Raw genomic sequence first — 13703 nt, 5'->3', positions numbered from 1 at the left:
AAAAATTCTAAGAAAAACATATGTTAGGATGCTGCCAGATAAAAGGGATGCTGCATGGCGATGATTCTTGATCTTCTTCATCTCCTATCTTAAAACAGCATCCCTACTTAAAGGCATCTCGGACTTAGTCGATTTTTCATAAGTTCTTAGAAAAACATATGTTAGGATGCTGCGAGATGAATGGGATGCTGCATGGAGATGAACCTTGAACTTCTTCATCTCCCATCTTAATACAGCATCCCTGCTTAAATGCATCTCGGACTTAGTCGATTTTTCATAAATTCTACGAAAAACATATGTCAGGATGCTGCGAGATGAATGGGATGCTGCATGGAGATGAATCTTGATCTTCCTCATCTCCCATCTCAATACAGCATCCCTACTTAAAGGCATCTCGGACTTAGTCGATTTTTCATAAATTCCAAGAAAAACATATGTTAGGATGCTGCGAGATGAATGGGATGCTGCATGGAGATGAATCTTGATCTTCTCCATCTCCCATCTCAATACAGCATCCCTACTTAAAGGCATCTCGGACTTAGTCGATTTTTCATAAATTCTCAGAAAAACATATGTTAGGATGCTGCGAGATAAATGGGATGCTGCATGGAGAAGAATCTTGATATTCTTCATCTCCAATCTTAATACAGCATTCCTTCTTAAAGGCATCTCGGACTTAGTCGATTTTTCATAAATTCTAAGAAATTCATATGTTAGGATGCTGCGAGATGCATGGGATGCTGCATGGAGATGAATCTTGATCTTCTTAATCTCCCATCTTAATACAGCATCCCTACTTAAAGGCATCTCGGACTTAGTCGATTTTTCATAAATTCTAAGAAAAACATATGTTAGGATGCTGCGAGATGAATGAGATGCTGCATGAAGATGAATCTTGATCTTCTCCATCTCCCATTATAATACAGCATCCCTACTTAAGGGCATCTCGGACTTAGTCGATTTTTCATAAATTCTAAGAAAAACATATGATAGGATGCTGCGAGATGAATGGGATGCTGCATGGAGATGAATCTTGATCTTCTTCATCTCCCATCTTAATACAGCATCACTACTTAAAGGCATCTCGGACTGAGTCGATTTATCATAATTTCTTAGAAAAACACATGTTAGGATGCTGCGAGATGAATGGGATGCTGCATGGAGATGAATCTTGATCTTCCTCATCTCCCATCTTAATACAGCATCCCTACTTAAAGGCATCTCGGACTTAGTCGATTTTTCATAAATTCTAAGAAAAACATATGTTAGGATGCTCGGAGATGAATGGGATGCTGCATGGAGATGCATCTTGATCTCCTACATCTCCCATCTTAATACAGCATCCCTACTTAAAGGCATCTCGGACTTAGTCGATTTTTCATAAATTCATAGAAATTCATATGTTAGGATGCTGCGAGATGAATGGGATGCTGCATGGAGATGAATCTTGATCTCCTACATCTCTCATCTCAATACAGCATCCCTACTTAAAGGCATCTCGGACTTAGTCGATTTTTCATAAATTCTAAGGAAAACATATGTTAGGATGCTGCGAGATGAATGGGATGCTGCATGGAGATGAATCTTGATCTTCTTCATCTCCCATCTTAATACAGCATCCCTACTTAAAGGCATCTCGGACTTAGTCGATTTTTAATAAATTCTTAGAAAAACATATGTTAGGATGCTGCGAGAAGAATAAGAAGCTGCATGGAGATGAATCTTGATCTTCTTCATCTCCAATCTTACTACAGCATCCCTACTTAAAGGCATCTCGGACTTAGTCGATTTTTCATATATTCTAAGAAAAACATATGTTAGGATGCTGCGAGATGAATGGGATGCTGCATGGAGATGAATCTTGATCTACTTCATCTCCCATCTTAATACAGCATCCCTACTTAAATGCATCTCGGACTTAGTCGATTTTTCATAAATTCTAAGAAATTCATATGTTAGGATGCTGGGAGATAAATGAGATGCTGCATGGAGATGAATCTTGATCTCCTACATCTCCCATCTCAATACAGCATCCCTACTTAAAGGCATCTCGGACTTAGTCGATTTTTCATAAATTCATAGAAATTCATATGTTAGGATGCTGCGAGATGAATGGAATGCTGCATGGAGATGAATCTTGATCTCCTACATTTCCCATCTTAATACAGCATCCCTACTTAAAGCCATCTCGGACTTAGTCGATTTTTCATAAATTCATAGAAATTCATATGTTAGGATGCTGCGAGATGAATGGGATGCTGCATGGAGATGAATCTTGATCTCCTACATCTCCCATCTTAATACAGCATCCCTACTTAAAGGCATCTCGGACTTAGTCGATTTTTCATAAGTTCTAAGAAATTCATATGTTAGGATGCTGCGAGATGAATGGGATGCTGCATGGAGATGAATCTTGATCTCCTACATCTCCCATCTCAATACAGCATCCCTACTTAAAGGCATCTCGGACTTAGTCGATTTTTCATAAATTCATAGAAATTCATATGTTAGGATGCTGGGAGATGAATGGGATGCTGCATGGAGATGAATCTTGATCTCCAACATCTCCCATCTTAATACAGCATCCCTACTTAAAGCCATCTCGGACTTAGTCGATTTTTCATAAATTCTAAGAAATTCATATGTTAGGATGCTGGGAGATAAATGAGATGCTGCATGGAGATGAATCTTGATCTTCTTCATCTCCCATCTTAATACAGCATCCCTACTTAAAGGCATCTCGGACTTAGTCGATTTTTCATAAATTCATAGAAATTCATATGTTAGGATGCTGCGAGATGAATGGGATGCTGCATGGAGATGCATCTTGATCTCCTACATCTCCCATCTTAATACAGCATCCCTACTTAAAGCCATCTCGGACTTAGTCGATTTTTCATAAATTCTAAGAAATACATATGTTAGGATGCTGGGAGATGAATGGGATGCTGCATGGAGATGAATCTTGATCTTCTTCATCTCCCATCTCAATACAGCATCCCTACTTAAAGGCATCTCGGACTTATTCGATTTTTCATAAATTCATAGAAATTCATATGTTAGGATGCTGGGAGATAAATGGGATGCTGCATGGAGATGAATCTTGATCTCCTACATTTCCCATCTTAATACAGCATCCCTACTTAAAGCCATCTCGGACTTAGTCGATTTTTCATAAATTCTAAGAAATCCATATGTTAGGATGCTGGGAGATGAATGGGATGCTGCATGGAGATGAATCTTGATCTTCTTCATCTCCCATCTCAATACAGCATCCCTACTTAAAGGCATCTCGGACTTATTCGATTTTTCATAAATTCATAGAAATTCATATGTTAGGATGCTGGGAGATAAATGGGATGCTGCATGGAGATGAATCTTGATCTCCTACATATCCCATCTTAATACAGCATCCCTACTTAAATGCATCTCGGACTTAGTCGATTTTTCATAAATTCTAAGAAAAACATATGTTAGGATGCTGCGAGATGAATGGGATGCTGCATGGAGATGAATCTTAATCTACTTCATCTCCCATCTTAATACAGCATCCCTACTTAAAGGCATCTCGGACTTAGTCGATTTTTCATAAATTCTAAGAAATTCATATGTTAGGATGCTGGGAGATAAATGGGATGCTGCATGGAGATGAATCTTGATCTCCTACATATCCCATCTTAATACAGCATCCCTACTTAAAGCCATCTCGGACTTAGTCGATTTTTCATAAATTCTAAGAAATTCATATGTTAGGATGCTGGGAGACGAATGGGATGCTGCATGGAGATGCATCTTGATCTCCTACATTTCCCATCTTAATACAGCATCCCTACTTAAAGCCATCTCGGACTTAGTCGATTTTTCATAAATTCTAAGAAATCCATATGTTAGGATGCTGGGAGATGAATGGGATGCTGCATGGAGATGAATCTTGATCTTCTTCATCTCCCATCTCAATACAGCATCCCTACTTAAAGGCATCTCGGACTTATTCGATTTTTCATAAATTCATAGAAATTCATATGTTAGGATGCTGGGAGATGAATGGGATGCTGCATGGAGATGAATCTTGATCTTCTCCATCTCCCATCTTAATACAGCATCCCTACTTAAAGGCATCTCGGACTTAGTCGATTTTTCATAAATTCTAAGAAATTCATATGTAAGGATGCTGGGAGATAAATGGGATGCTGCATGGAGATGAATCTTGATCTCCTACATCTCCCATCTTAATACAGCATCCCTACTTAAAGCCATCTCGGACTTAGTCGATTTTTCATAAATTCTAAGAAATTCATATGTTAGGATGCTGGGAGATGAATGGGTTGCTGCATGGAGATGAATCTTGATCTCCTACATCTCCCATCTCAATACAGCATCCCTACTTAAGGGCATCTCGGACTTAGTCGATTTTTCATAAATTCTAAGAAATTCATATGTTAGGATGCTGGGAGATGAATGGGATGCTGCATGGAGATGAATCTTGATCTTCTTCATCTCCCATCTCGATACAGCATCCCTACTTAAAGGCATCTCGGACTTAGTCGATTTTTCATAAATTCTAAACAATTCATATGTTAGGATGCTGCGAGATGAATGGGATGCTGGATGGAGATGAATCTTGATCTTCTTCATCTCCCATCTCGATACAGCATCCCTACCTAAAGGCATCTCGGACTTAGTCGATTTTTCATAAATTCTAAACAATTCATATGTTAGGATGCTGCGAGATGAATGGGATGCTGCATGGAGATGAATCTTGATCTTCTTCATCTCCCATTTTAATACAGCATCCCTACTTAAAGGCATCTCGGACTTAGTCAATTTTTCATAAATTCTTAGAAATTCATATGTTAGGATGCTGCGAGATGAATGGGATGCTGCATGGAGATGAATCTTGATCTTCTACATCTCCCATCCTAATACAGCATCCCTACTTAAAGGCATCTCGGACTTAGTCGATTTTTCATAAATTCTAAGAAATTCATATGTTAGGATGCTGCGAGATGAATGGGATGCTGCATGGAGATGAATCTTGATTTTCCTCATCTCCCATCTTAATACAGCATCCCTACTTAAAGGCATCTCGGACTTAGTCGATTTTTCATAAATTCTAAGAAATTCATATGTTAGGATGCTGGGAGATGAATGGGATGCTGCATGGAGATGAATCTTGATCTTCGTCACCTCCCATCTTAATACAGCATCCCTACTTAAAGGCATCTCGGACATAGTCGATTTTTCATAAATTCTAAGAAATTCATATGTTAGGATGCTGCGAGATGCATGGGATTCTGCATGGAGATGAATCTTGATCTTCTTCATCTCCCATCTCGATACAGCATCCCTACTTAAAGGCATCTCGGACTTAGTCGATTTTTCATTAATTCTAAAAAAAAAATATGTTAGGATGCTGCGAGATGAATGGGATGCTGCATGGAGATGAATCTTGAGCTTCTTCATCTCCCATCCTAATACAGCATCCCTACTTAAAGGCATCTGGGACTTAGTCGATTTTTCAAAAATTCTAAGAAATTCATATGTTAGGATGCTGCGAGATAAATGGGATGCTGCATGGAGATGAATCTTGATCTTCTTCATCTCCCATCCTAATACAGCATCCCTACTTAAAGGCATCTGGGACTTAGTCGATTTTTCATAAATTCATAGAAATTCATATGTTAGGATGCTGGGAGATGAATGGGATGCTGCATGGAGATGAATCTTGATCTTCGTCACCTCCCATCTCGATACAGCATCCCTACTTAAAGGCATCTCGGACTTAGTCGATTTTTCATAAATTCTAAGAAAAACATATGTTAGGGTGCTGCGAGATGAATGGGATGCTGCATGGAGATGAATCTTGATCTTCTCCATCTCCCATCTCAATACAGCATCCCTACTTAAAGGCATCTCGGACTTAGTCGATTTTTCATAAATTCTAAGAAATTCATATGTTAGGATGCTGGGAGATGAATAAGATGCTGCATGGAGATGAATCTTGATCTCCTACATCTCCCATCTCAATACAGCATCCCTACTTCAAGGCATCTCGGACTTAGTCGATTTTTCATAAATTCATAGAAATTCATATGTTAGGATGCTGCGAGATGAATGGGATGCTGCATGGAGATGAATCTGGATCTTCTACATCTCCCATCTTAATACAGCATCCCTACTTAAAGGCATCTCGGACTTAGTCGATTTTTCATAAATTCTAAGAAATTCATATGTTAGGATGCTGGGAGATAAATGGGATGCTGCATGGAGATGAATCTTGATCTCCTACATATCCCATCTTAATACAGCATCCCTACTTAAAGCCATCTCGGACTTAGTCGATTTTTCATAAATTCTAAGAAATTCATATGTTAGGATGCTGGGAGATGAATGGGATGCTGCATGGAGATGAATCTTGATCTTCTTCATCTCCGATCTTAATACAGCATCCCTACTTAAAGGCATCTCGGACTTAGTCGATTTTTCATAAATTCTAAGAAAAACATATGTTAGGGTGCTGCGAGATGAATGGGATGCTGCATGGAGATGAATCTTGATCTTCTCCATCTCCCATCTCAATACAGCATCCCTACTTAAAGGCATCTCGGACTTAGTCGATTTTTCATAAATTCTAAGAAATTCATATGTTAGGATGCTGGGAGATGAATAAGATGCTGCATGGAGATGAATCTTGATCTCCTACATCTCCCATCTCAATACAGCATCCCTACTTCAAGGCATCTCGGACTTAGTCGATTTTTCATAAATTCATAGAAATTCATATGTTAGGATGCTGCGAGATGAATGGGATGCTGCATGGAGATGAATCTGGATCTCCTACATCTCCCATCTTAATACAGCATCCCTACTTAAAGGCATCTCGGACTTAGTCGATTTTTCATAAATTCTAAGAAATTCATATGTTAGGATGCTGGGAGATAAATGGGATGCTGCATGGAGATGAATCTTGATCTCCTACATATCCCATCTTAATACAGCATCCCTACTTAAAGCCATCTCGGACTTAGTCGATTTTTCATAAATTCTAAGAAATTCATATGTTAGGATGCTGGGAGATGAATGGGATGCTGCATGGAGATGAATCTTGGTCTTCTTCATCTCCCATCTCAATACAGCATCCCTACTTAAAGGCATCTCGGACTTAGTCGATTTTTCATAAATTCTAAGAAATTCATATGTTAGGATGCTGGGAGACGAATGGGATGCTGCATGGAGATGCATCTTGATCTCCTACATTTCCCATCTTAATACATCATCCCTACTTAAAGCCATCTCGGACTTAGTCGATTTTTCATAAATTCTAAGAAATCCATATGTTAGGATGCTGGGAGATGAATGGGATGCTGCATGGAGATGAATCTTGATCTTCTTCATCTCCCATCTCAATACAGCATCCCTACTTAAAGGCATCTCGGACTTATTCGATTTTTCATAAATTATCACGGTATGTTCCGTCGGTACCCGACGGTCCACCACCAGCCCCCGGAGGGTCCGGCTTCTACGACCATCAGGACTTCGGGCAAACACCCGGGGATGGAGGGGTGCACAGCTAGCCAATCCTTGCGGACTGTGGTGCACCCGTAATCCCGCACACTAGCCAGTTGCTTTGTCTTCGCCTTTGGGTTTGCTACTTCCCATTGACTTGCGCGCAAGATAGACTTCTTGGTCCGTGTTTCAAGACGGGTCCCGTAGGTACCTCAATTAGTTAATGCATCGCCGATCAGGAGCACTGGTCGCCCCGGGCTCGCGCCCAGTTACATGCCCAAACATGCGCTTCCAGCCACTCTAGTTCGTTCAAGCCCATCACGCGTCCAACGGCACACCTGAACTTAGCCGAAAACCGGTTACCCGAGGGTTCCGATAGCCCATCGTCACCTGAAGGTACGTAGAGGGTCGACAGCAGTTTCTTGGGACCTAGTGTCAGACATGCTCGCGGCAACCGGAGTCACCGCTTACATTTCGTAATGGATCACGATGTCCACACGCGGACCATGACAACTCACATGGGTCGGGTCAGTCCAGAATTACTGCTGACAGTCCAGTGAGGGCGTCATGGCCCTATGGATAATTGAGTTCAACGAGCTTCACACCCTCGGCAGTTTCACGTACTATTTGACTCTCTATTCAGAGTGCTTTTCAACTTTCCCTCACGGTACTTGTTTACTATCGGTCTCATGGTTGTATTTAGCTTTAGAAGGAGTTTACCTCCCACTTAGTGCTGCACTATCAAGCAACACGACTCCATGGTACGCTCGGTCCATCATCCAACGGGCGCTGTTCTACGGGCCTATCACCCTCTATGGGTTCTGAGCCACATTCAAGTTGGACTTGAAAAGCGCTAAGATGACGGATAGTGAGACGCACCAGTACACGGAATCGGATAGACGGACAGGCCGCCACCCCTACGTGCTGAGCTTCTCCCGTTTCGCTCGCAGCTACTCAGGGAATCCCGGTTGGTTTCTTTTCCTCCCCTTATTAATATGCTTAAATTCAGGGGGTTGTCACACATGAACTGAGGCTTATGTACCTTGCGGTTGTTATCGTCACATCTGGCTTGCGACTACTTTGTTTCAATGTCCAATATGTACCGTTGGACTCGGTTAACGGGCTGTTAGCCCGCGTGTGGTTTAACTCACTGATACCTTCCATTGCCCATACGCTAGTTTGTTTGTGTTCCTTTGGTCAACTTCCATACTTGAATCATTTGTGCTACCGCTGCTGCTTCGACGCTACTTTGACATCTTCGCTTCTATTTAAATAAATAAATAAGCTGAAGCTAGACATCAGTAAACACCACCACAGACACCACAAGCACGCCTTCTCCTCGTACTTCCGCCTCACGCGGGAACACGGACGCTCTAAATACTTCGAATTCCAATGCCAGTATATTGTAAACCACGGGTTCTTTAATGCTAGCGGGTCGTCGCGACCCTAGTTAACATCATGGTGCACGTCTCGTGACGGGTGTCACGGCGTAGTTAAATGTATGCGATACATTTCTCAAATATAAGCGCTCAGTCATCTGTACATCATGGTAGGTTCCCACGACGTGCAATATGCGTTCAACTTATCAATGTTCATGTGTCCTGCAGTTCACATTATGACGCGCAGTTAGCTGCGGTCTTCATCGATCCATGAGCCGAGTGATCCACTGCCGAGGGTGACTAACTTGCGTAAGCCGCCGCTGTGCGCGTATACCCGTTCCCCGTAGGGAGGAGCAAGCCGCCGCTTAGAGACGAAGCATAAAGTGTCCTCATTCCACATAGGGCAAGCTGGATGAATCCATTTTACCCAGGACGGCCGAAGCGGCGTGGACCAGGGGAGAACTGAACCTTATACTTCACACCACAGTAAGTCTACGTGTCCTCTTCCACATAGGGCAAGCTAGAACTAACTATCTTACCCAGGACTGCCGAAGCAGCGTGGACCAGGGGAGGAACACACTTTTCATGGAAACGTAAGGCATCCATGACTGCCATAACGTAAGCCGCCGCTGTGCGCGTATACCCGTTCCCCGTAGGGAGGAGCAAGCCGCCGCTTAGAGACGAAGCATAAAGTGTCCTCATTCCACATAGGGCAAGCTGGATGAATCCATTTTACCCAGGACGGCCGAAGCGGCGTGGACCAGGGGAGAACTGAACCTTATACTTCACACCACAGTAAGTCTACGTGTCCTCTTCCACATAGGGCAAGCTAGAACTAACTATCTTACCCAGGACTGCCGAAGCAGCGTGGACCAGGGGAGGAACACACTTTTCATGGAAACGTAAGGCATCCATGACTGCCATAACGTAAGCCGCCGCTGTGCGCGTATACCCGTTCCCCGTAGGGAGGAGCAAGCCGCCGCTTAGAGACGAAGCATAAAGTGTCCTCATTCCACATAGGGCAAGCTGGATGAATCCATTTTACCCAGGACGGCCGAAGCGGCGTGGACCAGGGGAGAACTGAACTTTATACTTCACACCACAGTAAGTCTACGTGTCCTCTTCCACATAGGGCAAGCTAGAACTAACTATCTTACCCAGGACTGCCGAAGCAGCGTGGACCAGGGGAGGAACACACTTTTCATAGAAACGTAAGGCATCCATGACTGCCATAGTGCGTAAGCCGCCGCTGTGCGCGTAAACCCGTTCCCCGTAGGGAGGAGTCAAGCCGCCGCTTAGAGACGAAGTATGAAGTGTCCTCTTCCACATAGGGCAAGCTAGAATGAACTATCTTACCCAGGACCGCCGAAGCAGCGTGGACCAGGGGAGAACTGAACTTTATACTTCACACCACAGTATTGAGTAATGTGCCCTCTTCCACATAGGGCAAGCTGGAATGTTCCATTTTACCCAGGACGGCCGAAGCGGCGTGGACCAGTGGAGGACTACACAATCATGAGGTTTGATATCGACTTGTGTGTTTCAATAGGATACCGATGGTATGGTTTGAACCGATTTGATTTAGCCATTCTGAAGTCATCACTTGGTTGAAGCGCTGAACTAGGGAGGCATCGTTTACATATATATTGGTTTTCGCATGCTCTACTAGGTTAATGTCATGAGGTTGGCTATCGAGCATGCCCAAGTGATGACTTGATTGTGTGCTTGCTTGAATTCTTCACATTTCATACCATCGGTTAGTTGTCGAATCATTCCTCGATCATAACCTTCGTTCTTGGTTCATGTATGCTCTCTTCCACATAGGGCAAGCTAGAATTAACTATCTTACCCAGGACCGCCGAAGCAGCGTGGACCAGGGGAGAACTATACTTTGTCTTGTATGCCCTCTTCCACATAGGGCAAGCTAGAACTAACTATCTTACCCAGGACCGCCGAAGCAGCGTGGACCAGTGGAGGACTATACTTTGTTCATAACACCACAGTATTGAGTAATGTGCCCTCTTCCACATAGGGCAAGCTAGAATGAACTATCTTACCCAGGACCGCCGGAGCAGTGTGGACCAGTGGAGGACTACACAATCATGAGGTTTGATATCGACTTGTGTGTTTCAATAGGGTACCGATGGTATGTTTTGAACCGATTTGATTTAGCCATTCTGAAGTCATCACTTGGTTGAAGCGCTGAACTAGGGAGGGGCATCGTTTACATATATATTGGTTTTCGCATGCTCTACTAGGTTAATGTCATAGGGTTGGCTATCGAGCATGCCCAAGTGATGACTTGATTGTGTGCTTGCTTGAATTCTTCACATTTCATACCATCGGTTAGTTGTCGAATCATTCCTCGATCATAACCTTCGTTCTTGGTTCATGTATGCTCTCTTCCACATAGGGCAAGCTAGAATTAACTATCTTACCCAGGACCGCCGAAGCAGCGTGGACCAGGGGAGAACTATACTTTGTCTTGTATGCCCTCTTCCACATAGGGCAAGCTAGAACTAACTATCTTACCCAGGACCGCCGAAGCAGCGTGGACCAGTGGAGGACTATACTTTGTTCATTACACCACAGTATTAAGTATGGTGTCCTCTTCCACATAGGGCAAGCTAGAACTAACTATCTTACCCAGGACCGCCGAAGCAGTGTGGACCAGGGGAGGACTATACTTTATACTTCACACACTAGCCATACTGAAGTCATCACTTGGTTGAAGCGCTGAACTACGGCGGGGTAATCGTTTACAGGTTATAATCATATAGCTGCATGCTCATTAGTAGATAATGGAATATTGTATGGCAATATGAGCATGCCCAAGTGATGACTTTGTTTCAAGCTCAACAGGTAGGGTATTGAGTCCTCTTCCACATAGGGCAAGCTAGAATGAACTATAACCGATTTTTCTCTTCATATAATATGGATCCTGGACTTAGCCGATTATTAGGTTATGATATATGGATCCTGGACTTAGCCGATTTTTCTCTTCATATAATATGGATCCTTGACTTGGCCGATTTTTCTCTTCATATAATATGGATCCTGGACTTAGCCGATTTTTCTCTTCATATAATATGGATCCGGGACTTAGCCAATTTTTCTCTTCATGTGGTAACGTATGCCAATCACTCACAAGTCATGGGATAAGGGTACTTGTGTTGTTCCATCTTCTAAGTCCCGCACAGGGACATCGTGATCGCCCCAAGTCCGGAATAGCGCCAAGTCAAGCCCCACGGAGGCCGTGGAGGACCTGTTAGCGGCGGCTATCCTGACAGCACTAATCCGGACTTAGAAAATATATCTTTCTAATCGAACACCACACACGCAACACCACCATACCACCATCTCCTTGCAAGTACCTAAGTACCCGCAACTCCATGGTGAAGGCAATGTCACTCCATCACCAACCTCTTTGCACTGCAAGCACTTGCGTACCCACAACACTCCGAAGAAGGCAACGGCGCGCGATGCTCGACTCCACACACCACACCACACCACACCACCGATGGCCAGCCAGCCAGCCAGCCCAGCTAAGGGCTAACCCACGAACCAACCACCAATGGCCTAGGCCAGCCGGATCCCACCTTCAAGTTCAAGCACAGCCAAGTGCAAGTACCGCCAAGTGTTCACCAACCAACCATCACACCAGGTCAGCCGGCCGGTACCCACCTTCAAGTGCCATTACCCTCGGGTGCAAGCTCAATCAAGTGTTAACCAACCAACCCGGCCAAGGCAGCCAACAGGCCGGCACCCTACAGCACCGACCCGCCATCACCACCTCAACCGTTGACCATGCAAGTGGTCTCGGACAACAGGCGATACCCGAAGTACATCCGAAGAGTGTATATCAAGTGTTTGTTCACCAAGTCCTCAACCAACCCCAAGTACCCGGAGGTACCCAGAGTGTTGGATCCGCAAACCCGTCCCGGCACTCCAAGTCCTCGCGAACCCAAAGTGTTTGCCCGGTAGGGCCATTGTATCACAACGCTTGCGACCATGCAAGTGGCCTCGAACAAAGTGACAGGGGTATCTTCACCAAGTCCTCAACCAACCCCAAGTACCCGGAGGTACCCAGAGTGTTGGATCCGCCAACCCGTCCCGGCACTCCAAGTCCTTGCGAACCCAAAGTGTTTGCCCGGTAGGGCCATTGAATCACAACGCTTGCTAACCATGCAAGTGGTCTCGGACAACAGGCGATACCCGAAGTACATCCGAAGAACGTATATCAAGTGTTTGCTCACCAAGTCCTCAACCAACCCCAAGTACCCGGAGGTACCCAGAGTGTTGGATCCGCCAACCCGTCCCGGCACTCCAAGTCCTTGCGAACCCAAAGTGTTTGCCCGGTAGGGCCATTGTATCACAACGCTTGCGACCATGCAAGTGGCCTCGAACAAGGTGACAGGGGTATCTTCACCAAGTTCTCAACCAACCCCAAGTACCCGGAGGTACCCAGAGTGTTGGGTCCGCCAACCACTACCAGCACTCCAAGTCCTCGCGAACATAAAGTGTTTGCCCGGTAGGGCCATTAGACCACAACGCTTGCTAACCATGCAAGTGGTCTCGGACAACAGGTGACACCCGAAGTACATCCGGAGAGTGTACAACAAGTGTTTGTTCACCAAGTCCTCAACCAACCCCAAGTACCCGGAGGTACCCAGAGTGTTGGGTCCGCCAACCACTACCAGCACTCTAAGTCCTCGCGAACCCAAAGTGTTTGCCCGGTAGGGCCATTAGACCACAACGCTTGCTAACCATGCAAGTGGTCTCGGACAACAGGCGATACCCGAAGTACATCCGAAGAGT

General features: G+C 44.3%; 1 protein-coding gene and 1 non-coding gene across 2 annotated transcripts in view; both read right to left on the bottom strand.

Moving 5' to 3' along the window:
- The window catches only part of LOC131269849 (helicase POLQ-like), a 151720-nt gene that overhangs the window by 68247 nt on the left and 69770 nt on the right, over positions 1-13703 (bottom strand). The gene's annotated exons all lie outside the window — the stretch shown is intronic.
- On the bottom strand, positions 9030-9184 carry LOC131269854 (5.8S ribosomal RNA). Its single transcript, XR_009179028.1, has one exon. It is a non-coding gene; the product is annotated as a 5.8S ribosomal RNA (ribosomal RNA).

The sequence above is a fragment of the Anopheles coustani genome (genome assembly GCF_943734705.1).
Source record: "Anopheles coustani chromosome X unlocalized genomic scaffold, idAnoCousDA_361_x.2 X_unloc_10, whole genome shotgun sequence".
NCBI classification, from domain to species: domain Eukaryota; kingdom Metazoa; phylum Arthropoda; class Insecta; order Diptera; family Culicidae; genus Anopheles; species Anopheles coustani.
The sequence above is the reverse complement of the archived record's forward strand: the minus strand, read 5'-3'. Positions and strand labels throughout refer to the sequence as shown.